The 9,613-nt window shown below is 42.2% G+C and overlaps 1 pseudogene across 1 annotated transcript; it reads left to right on the top strand.

The window, feature by feature from the left end:
* The first annotated feature begins 1,382 nt into the window (after positions 1-1,382).
* On the top strand, positions 1,383-9,256 carry LOC308626564 (large ribosomal subunit protein eL32-like; annotated as a pseudogene). The gene is made up of 4 exons: positions 1,383-1,391; positions 1,737-2,220; positions 4,198-4,280; positions 9,037-9,256. The product of its transcript is annotated as a large ribosomal subunit protein eL32-like (transcript).
* Positions 9,257-9,613: the final 357 nt, after the last annotated feature.

Raw genomic sequence — 9,613 nt, 5'->3', positions numbered from 1 at the left:
ACAGATTTCCCAGAATTTGGATTATTTCCTTATTCTAGAACCCAGAAGAAATCTTACTGGATCAGAGTTTATGGCATTTAATAAATATCATCAAATTATTTTGCGAGAACAACTGCACAAGTTTACAGTTCTCCCAGGTACATATACAAGCACTGATCTCATTATTCATATGCCAATCCCTATCCCTGACTAAAGGAAAGAAAATAGTTTTGAAAATTCACAGTACCAGTGAAGAACTAAGCCTCAAGCTTAGGATCCACATTAAATTATAAGTAAAAAAATGGTGTCTTGTTTTAATATGCGCTTCTTTATTAGTGAGGTTTATACTCTCTTGGTATCTTTTTTTAAAATTTATTTTTATCTTTATTTTTTTAACATCTTTATTGGAGTATAATTGCTTTACAATGGTGTGTTAGTTTCTGCTTTATAACAAAGTGAATCAGCTATACATATACACATATCTCCATATCTCTTCCCTCTTGAGTCTCCCTCCCTCCCACCCTCCCTATCCCACCCCTCTAGGTGGTCACAAAGCACCGAACTGATCTCCCTGTACTATGCAGTTGCTTCCCACTAACTATCTATTTTACATTTGGTAGTGTGTATATGTCCATGCTACTCTCTTTTTATTTACTGGATGTATTTCCTATTGTGTGGGTTCTCTGGTTTCTTAGAGTTTTTAAAAATTCATTTCTCGCTTTAAGACAGCTTAGCAAAACACATATACAACAACAGGGTGTTTTAAAAGTGAAGAAAATTGGAGCAGAGGAAAACTAATGGTAGGAAAATAAAATGAAGACAAGGTAAGTTATTGAATATGATGTTTGCCAAGGGATCTGGCTGGAGGAAGGCAACACATTTGCCAATGAGTTTTCTGGAAGCCAATGGAAAAGAAGAGAAACAAGATCCATAGTTTCATGAACTCAGCCAACATTTTCCTGGTTAACACCACATTCATTCCCGGTATAGATTCCGAAACACATTCTTCCCGTGGGTTCATATGCTAGACTGCATCAAAAATCACAGGAGCGGGCTTCCCTGGTCGCGCAGTGGTTGAGAGTCTGCCTGCCGATGCAGGGGACACAGGTTCGTGCCCCGGTCTGGGAAGATCCCACATGCCGCGGAGCGGCTGGGACCGTGAGCCATGGCCGCTGAGCCTGCGCGTCCGGAGCCTTTTGCTCCGCAACGGGAGAGGCCACAGCAGTGAGAGGCCCGTGTACAGCAAAAAAAAAAAAAAAAAAAAAAAAAAATCACAGGAGGAATATTTTCCATCCCCTGTGATTTTGCAAAACATTTTCACTCCCACGCAAGAGCTGGAGTCTATTTTCCCCTCCCCTTCAACCTGGGCTGGCCTTGGGATGGCCGCCCTTGATTAACAGAACATGGCAGAGGTAAGGCTACATGACTTCTGAAGCAAGGCCATCCGTGAAGGGCAACACAGCTTCCCCCCCGGCTCTGTCTCCTGGGACAGATGCCTGAGAAGCCTCAAGTCCACCTGTGAAAAGTCTGGCCACATTGAAGCTGCCATACTGTAGCGACCGTGTGTTGGAGATAAAGAGGTGTATCCAATCAGATGGAGCTGCGCCGGGCGGAGGGGAGCCGTCCCTGCTGAGCACTGCCGGGGTTGCAGATTCATGAGCAAAAATAAGTTTTGTTTGTTGCTTTAAGCCCCTGTATTTTAGGGTGATTTGTTATGCAGCAATAAGTAACTGCGACAGTTTATTTAAAGAGAATAGAGAAACTTCGGCAGCGCTCTTCCTCGGCGCTGCCTAAGGAGGTGGCAGCCATCTCCTACTCGGCATCGTGGCCGCCCTCAGAGCTCTCTTGAAGCCCAAGATCATCCAAAAAAAAAAGGACCAAGAAGTTCATCCGGCACCAGTCAGACCCATATGCCAAAAGTAAGCAGAACTGGTGGAAACCCAGAGCCATTGACAGCAGGGTGCATAGGAGATTCAAGGGCCAGATCTTGATGCCCGACTTGGGTTACCGGAGCAACAAGAAAACAAAGCACAGGCTGCCCAGCGGCTTCCACAGGTTCCTGTTCCACAAGGTCAAGGGGCCTGAAGTGCTGCTGATGTGCGACAAATCTTACTGTGCTGAGATTGCTCGCAATGTCTCCTCCGAGAACTGCAGAGTCATTGTGGAAAGGTAGCCCAGCAGGCCATGGGAGTCACTGGTCCCAACGCCAGGCTGCGCAGCAAGAAAATGAATAGGCAGCTCGTGTGCACATTTTGTTTGTGTTAATAAAACCATAAAACTCAGCAGGAAAACAACAACAACAACAACGAAACCAAAAAACCTTCAGCAACAATCTTTTATAGCATCAGTGTGCCAGACACACATGGGGTCAAGAGTTGTTTTGTCAAGGGCTCTGTAAATGCTGCAGTTGGAAGCCACAGTGCCTATCAGTGGGCTTTGGAAACAAAGCAGTTTGAATGCCTTTGAACTTTCCTGCACATATTCGGAAACACATGTGTCACTTTTCTTAGCACTATACTTGCAACGTGCTCATAAATAATCTTGAGTACAGACAAATATTGAGAGTTTCTTCTTAAAGACCATTTAACTTTCATAGAGAACATCTTATGTAAAACAGTTTCCTGGTAGAGGCTTATATTTATTTAATGGAAAACTATAGGATATTTTAGACTTTCTTTTGATGAAGGATTGAGGTAAACCAGAAATAGATTCCAGATACCTGCTAAGTACTCAAACCAAATGTGCATAATTCAAATCTATTATTCGAAAGGTAGAGGAGTGTTTGGGAGGTTTTTTTTTTTCTTTTACATCTTTATTGGAGTATAATTGCTTTACAGTTAGTGTGTTAGTTTCTGCTTTATAACATGAAATCAGTTATACATATACGTATGTTCCCATATCTCTTCCCTCTTGCGTCTCCCTCCCTCCCACCCTCCCTATCCCACCCCTCTAGGTGGTCACAAATCACCGAGCTGATCTCCCTGTGTGTTTGGGAGGTTTGATTCTCTCTCATCCCTCTGATTAATGCCATGGTTAAGCTCCCATGATTGGCAAGCTTTCCATGGATGGGACCCAAAGGAGGGCCAGAAAATCTGGGTCTACCCAGGCAAATTGTGACTGACTGAAGCTTTACATAGGACCTTTGCCTCCATGGTGCTATTTACTGCTCTACCAGAACTTCCACTGGGTGGCAAATTCCTTTAGGAAAAGGAGGCAGGTCTTACTACAGCTGTGGAAGCTGGCAGAGAGCCAGAACGTACCCAGCATGCTGTTATCATTGTTAAGAATGTGAGCATGGACTCGGGGTCCAGAGAGCCTGGGTCTAAATCCTGCTGCTGCCACTCACTGGCGGGCAAACTATTTAACCTCCCTGTGCTTCAGTTTCCTCCTCTATAAAAATAGGAATACTCACAAGGGTTAAACGATTTAAAAGTCCCTAGAGCAATGTGTGGCATAGGAGTGATGTGTCAGCTGTTGCTGCTACCACTGCTACTTCTACTATTACTGCTACATATTAGTAATGGGCACCAGTGAATTTTGCTGAGTGAATAAATGAGTGAATGAATGCCACTCTACTGTGTCCTAGATTTTCCCCTTTATGTTTCTGTAATTAAAAAAATTTTTTTTTAATTTATCTATTCAGCTGTGTCGCGTCTTAGTTGCAGCACTCGGGATCTTTGTTGCTGCGTGTGGAATCTTTAGTTGTGGCGTGTGGAATCTAGTTGCCTGACCAAGGATCGAACCTGGTCCCCCTGCATTGGGAGTGCCGAGTCTTAACCACTGGACCACCAAGGAAGTCCCCTATGTTTCTATAATTTTTCTACTTACTAGCTCCATTTACCATAGTTTTTGAAGACCTCATCCTACCCAGGGCTACTGGACTCTTACATAGCCACAAGCTGAAGATTTGGCCATATAAATAATTGGTTTGTTCACTGTTTGGCCTTCCAGAGCTCCAGGGCTCAGATCCTCTTGTCCCTTCTGAACTTGAGCCTTTCAATGAAACTTCTTATTGTTCATTGTTCATGCACAGTAAGAATATATTTAAGAGTGCACAGAACACCCCCATTTCTGCCAGTTGTTCAGACTTCCCTCTTACTCACATGTCGTTCCTTGTTCTCATTCTTCCCGGATCCCTGATCATTTGCCTCCATCAGTGGGTCATTGATATCCATTTCTCCAGTTTACATGCTTTGATCTGCTCTGTTCAACTTTCAGCTTGTACCCCTTGGGTCTTTTCTGCTCATCCCCACCTGCAGGCTGCAGATGCTGTGCCTGATTCCTCACCCTCGGGTGACCAGGTCAGCCAGTATGCCCTGACAGTTACACCACAAAGAGCTCTTAATCACACACCTCCAGGCCACCCTCCCGACTTTCAATCCCATCAGGTCTGCAGACCCACCCTATCCCATCTAGAGAGCATTTATCTGAACCCCACCCATCATTTAGAGAGATACACTGGAAAACACATTGCATTTCTATCTCCTATTAATAGTGGATTGTGTTTATTTAGCTGTCTGTTTCCTCTACTTAATATTAAAAGCATTCTGATGGAAAGGATTGTATGTTGTGTTGTATGTGGTGGAGGTTGTATCTGTTGTAGATTTGTGTTCTAGGGTCTTGACATGAATCTCCCTCTTTTGTGGATTCAGGATCTGTTGGTGGAGATGAGTAGAGTGAAAAGTTAACTTGTGGTTGAGTTTTTGTCATGTTTTGTCCAGCTTTGTATCAGTCTGCTTAACACTTACTTGGTTTGCTTGTAGGTTTCCATTGTGTACTAAACAGAGCATTGGCTTGGGGGTCAGAAGACCTTGATTCATGCTTTAATTCCTTGGACAATTCGTTTCAGTTGAGTCTCAGTTTTCTAATTTGTAAGAGTAGGGCCATAATATTTCTCAGAATTGTTTGAGGGTTTAATGCAATAATTCTCACCAGGATCACTGCTAGTCCATAGGAGGGCTTTGTGAAAATGAGAAAAACGTGTTCCCACATCCAGGCAGACACAGTTTTGTCCCAGGATGTGCCCTTTGTGAGTGGAATGTGATCTATGTTCCCCACACATCCTCTTAGCTGGTGGGATGCCCTGGTACAGAGCTGTGTGCAGAGACTCCACAACTTTTAAAAGTGTAGTTTGTAATGATAAAATGTCATACATGTATTGGGAATTATTATTTATTATAAGTTCTGTTTCTCAGACCCTATCCTATCTATCTGCCTATCTGCCTATCTATCTATCTATCTACCTATCTATCTATCTATCTACCTACCTACCTACCTACCTATCCATCCATCCATCCATCCATCCATCCATCCATCCATCCATCATTCTTTCTATATATCTATGTATCTCTGTATCTACATATGGCTGCATGGATGTATGGATGTATAGATGTATCTATCTCTCTATCTCCATCCATTTAATCATTCCACCTTTTTTCACAAAGGATTTGAGGTAGCATTGATTAAATTACAGAATCACAGCTAATATTTGCATAGTGCTCTTTCATTGATCTAAATTACTTTATGTCATCCTTATGATGGTCTTATGGGGGGAGTATCCTGTCTCTCACCTTACAGATAGGCTGGTTGGGTCTCAGACACACATAAGAAATGTCGGACTCAGGATGGAAGCCCAGATTTCTGGTTTATACCCATGTTCTTTTACCAGTATCATGCCATCCAATCTGCTTGTCACTATGATAAAGTACGATATGACAGAACTATTTTTTATTTTCTGTACTATATCTCAAAAATTGGAACTGCTCTTCAGTAACTGAAACTGAAGAAAAATCAACATCTATTATTATAAACACAACAGAGACCTACAGAATTGGTTTTCTCTTGGTTTCTGTACTGTCTCTAGATGTTAGGGAATTTAATTTAATTTCTACATGAGAGAAGCAGTGCATTCAACCAAAGGGATGTGGAGTACATAGAAATGAGCTAGGCTTAAAAGGGACTCAGATAGCCAGAGGAAAGGCAGAAGAGGACAACATTAATACCTACAGCTTAAGTAATCACTCACATCATTTATTGTGGCTACTGTATGTTGCTGTATAAGTATATCACATATGATCTTATACAAGGGGGATTTCTATAAGAAGTATTATGATTAAACACAAGTGGATTACAGATAAATCTCATACATCTGTTTCATATCTCCCTTTGTTACAGGATTTCAAAATGCTTGTGAAACACTAAGGAAATGAAACAATATCTAGCCTCTTATCAAACGAGCAAGAGTATTGCATTGATGATTATGAGACATAGGAGCAAAGAGGTATTTCAAAATTGCATGTATGCCACTCAGAACCACAACCCTGGGCTTCAGAAATCACCCACTGTTAGATATTATCTTAGAAAAGATGCGTTTCCTTTGACTGTAATTACTCATATAGTTTCAACCTCATTATTATTGTGCAGAGTAAGAATTGTATTTTTTATTTCAGTGATATCAGATTTGGGGAAATGTCACAAAGTAAAACTGATCTATTTCCATAATTCTAGGCCTTGGGTATTTTTTCCCACCCCAGAGGATGAAGGTAATGGTTACCACCTCATCCCTAGAAAAATACCAATACCAAGTGGCTTTCAGAACAAAGAGAGCCTGGGCTTCATGTGACTGCTGTTGAAGTACAGGAAGAAAGAGATTGGCCCCTTCTTGTAGCTCTTTTTGGGGAAGAGGACAAACACCCACACTCTAGTCTAAATTTGTCATTGGTGTCTCAGGAGACATGATTTGATTTGTGGTAACACTGAGTCCAGATTACAGAGAGCAAGAGAGCCCATATGGTGCTCGGCATTTCAGCAAGAAACGTGAGTTAGATAGGAACTTATTGATTTTTTTTTCTTTTTTACAGCAAATTTAGAAAGTATATTGAAATAAATAACAATGTAAATACCACATAGTAAAACTTTTGGGATACAAAAAGGTGCTTGCAGAAAGCAGCTAAAACAATCTGTTGAGGCACATTGAAAGCCTTAAGTTCTCATATTAGAAAAAGAAATAGTGAAAAATTATTAACCTACACTTTTTTTCTAATTTTTTTTCCTTTTTTTCCCCCCAATCTTCCAATTCATCACACCATAACCCCCATCTCCTGCTGCTTTCCCCCCTTGGTGTCCATACGTTTGTGGAATTTATTGATTTTAATCTCAAATAATTCTCATGGAATTCTTTTGAGGCTATAAGGGAGCTTTAGGGTAGTTTAATCCAACATTTTTGTTTTCTATGAAGAAATTGGCTCCAGAGTGGTAAGATGAATTACTTGGTGGTGACGCCAAAACCAAGGCCTTTAGGACACCAGCCAGGAAGTCCCTCACCGCACCATTCAACCACTTTCTTCCTTCTTCAAGGTGAAGACAAATGTATTTATTAAAAATCAGTATAAATAAGATTTATTTAGATTTTTTTTTCTATTTTGGGCACTGTGCTTTCTTTATTATTTCATTGAATCTTTCTGTAACCCTACGACTCTAAGTACTATGCTATTGTTACTATTGTTCACCTGCCTTACAGATGAGGAAACTGAGGCTTACAGAGGTGATGAAGGACCTTGATCTGAATCACACACCTGTGGGAGCCAGAATTTGAACCCAGTCTTATCTGAGAGACCACACTCTCAACCACCACCTGAAACTAACCTCCTTTGCTGTATTCTCTTTACTCTGGGTCTCCTTGGGAAGGAGTTTCTGTTGTGTATTAGCTAAAGTGATGGAGCCCAGGGGAAGAGACAGCACTTCACTCTCTAAGTGGTCACTCGCTCTCTCCTTCCTCTTTCTTATATTCTTCTTTGTCCTTCTCTCTATAACCATCTTTCCTTTTACATTCTCAAATACAGAGACAGTGCAAGTGCTGACTGAAGCATTCCACCTCAAATTCCCATTTCCAGCTCTGGGTTTCATCTGAAGTTTCCCCTCTTCTTTTATTTATACATTTGATTGTAAAGGTCCTTAGGCTGTGTATACTTTTGGCACACACACAAATATTAAAATAATAATAGTACTCACTTAGATTGTAGGAGATTTATATGTAGTCATTCTTGACAAAGAGCAGGCAGTTTGATTGCTTTTGTGAGAGAAGTTAGAAGTGGGTTCCTCAGCTTTTCTCAAACGTACATGCATTCTTTCTATTGAGGGCAAAGGAAATGTATTTTCCCTCTGACTTTATTGAGGTTTGGTAGTGTGGAGAATACTTGTTGCATTAAGAGCATCTCCCTATTTAGTTCAATGGTATTTGCTGCCTTTGGCTCTGTGTTTAAAAAAATGCACTGTTTGTGGGTGAGGAACATAACAATGAGGTACTTTGTGCCTGAAAGCATTTCTACAAAGTGCTAGAGCTTGATTTATGGTGCGAACATTGTTTGGAGGATGATAAATGTGCAATGTGGATTCAACGTGGATCCCAGCAATCCAAACCGTGCAATTTCTTTGCGTCCAGGGTCACTTAGTCAGTGACACTTGTCTGTCCATAGCTGGGATACTGGTTCGCTTCTAAGCATGGTTCAGGCATGTCCAACATAGCTAATGAACCAGGGGCTGGACGAATTGAAATTTTCAATTTATTTTCTTGGGGGCTGTGTAGCTTCCCAAGAAAGTACACAACTGGGGTTCCCTGCTGGTATGCAGACATGTCTGGGCGTCTCTGCTGACCCAGAGGGGTTGCCTGCTGAAGTCTATTTGCGGGAGCACCGAGGAGACTTCTGGGAAGGCACCCATCTTAGGTGAGGGAGAGCCGGGCCTGGGAGATTGACTCAGGAGCAGGTTGAGATGTTTTGAGGACTGTATCCTACATGTGGCTTGGATTTGTCTCCTTGTCACAGCTCTTCTGCCCACATGGCTGTACGCCCAGATTTGTTTGGTCAAGGCTACCAAACAATGGGACACAAATCATGCTGCTTAGGGGCCTCAAAGGGACTGCCTACAGAGGGGAGTGGTCCATTCTCCCTTCCTCCTCACTGTGGACCGCCACCCACTTGGCTCTATTAGGCCCCTTGGTTGTCTCGTTCCAGAGCATTTGGTTCATTGACCATCACACCTGTCTTCCCTGCTCTGCAGAGAGCTCTGTGAGAGCCAGCTGACTTCTGTCTTGTTCAGTATGGTATCCCCAGCACTTAGCCTCTTAGAGGAGCTCAATCAACATGTTGTTGGATGGATGAAGTTTGGGTGGAGGAAGGTAGTGATGCTCAAGTCTGCATTGGGCTACCTGGCAGAGCTGGAGGTGAACTGCTGGGCCTTGTATGGGAATGGGAAGGGCTGGGGAGTACAGCTGCCCTGAGCGGTGGACTGACCATTAATCAATCGACCCTTCCAAGTCAGAGAGGAGAAGTAAGCTGATACTTGTTTTTTTTCTGGGTTGTTGGAGTTTTTTGTTTGTTTTGGATTTTGTTTTGTATGAATTTCACATTTGGATTCTGTCTTAGTTTCTGCCATATGACTTCAAGTTTACAGCAGCCTCTTAGTTTACAAGAGCAAAGCCTTTGATTGACTTCACTGAGTGAAGCCAGTGCCAGTCACCAGCCTTGGTGACTGACATCACTACTGTATCTGCCATTTATTTCTCCTCCATGTCCCAAGTTTCAGGAATGTCTCTGGTTGTCCATGCTGCTCACCTTCTGGACCCAGGATCAGAAGA

The sequence above is a fragment of the Mesoplodon bidens genome (assembly GCF_964165515.1).
Source record: "Mesoplodon bidens genome assembly, chromosome: 1".
Taxonomy (NCBI): domain Eukaryota; kingdom Metazoa; phylum Chordata; class Mammalia; order Artiodactyla; family Ziphiidae; genus Mesoplodon; species Mesoplodon bidens.
The sequence above is the reverse complement of the archived record's forward strand: the minus strand, read 5'-3'. Positions and strand labels throughout refer to the sequence as shown.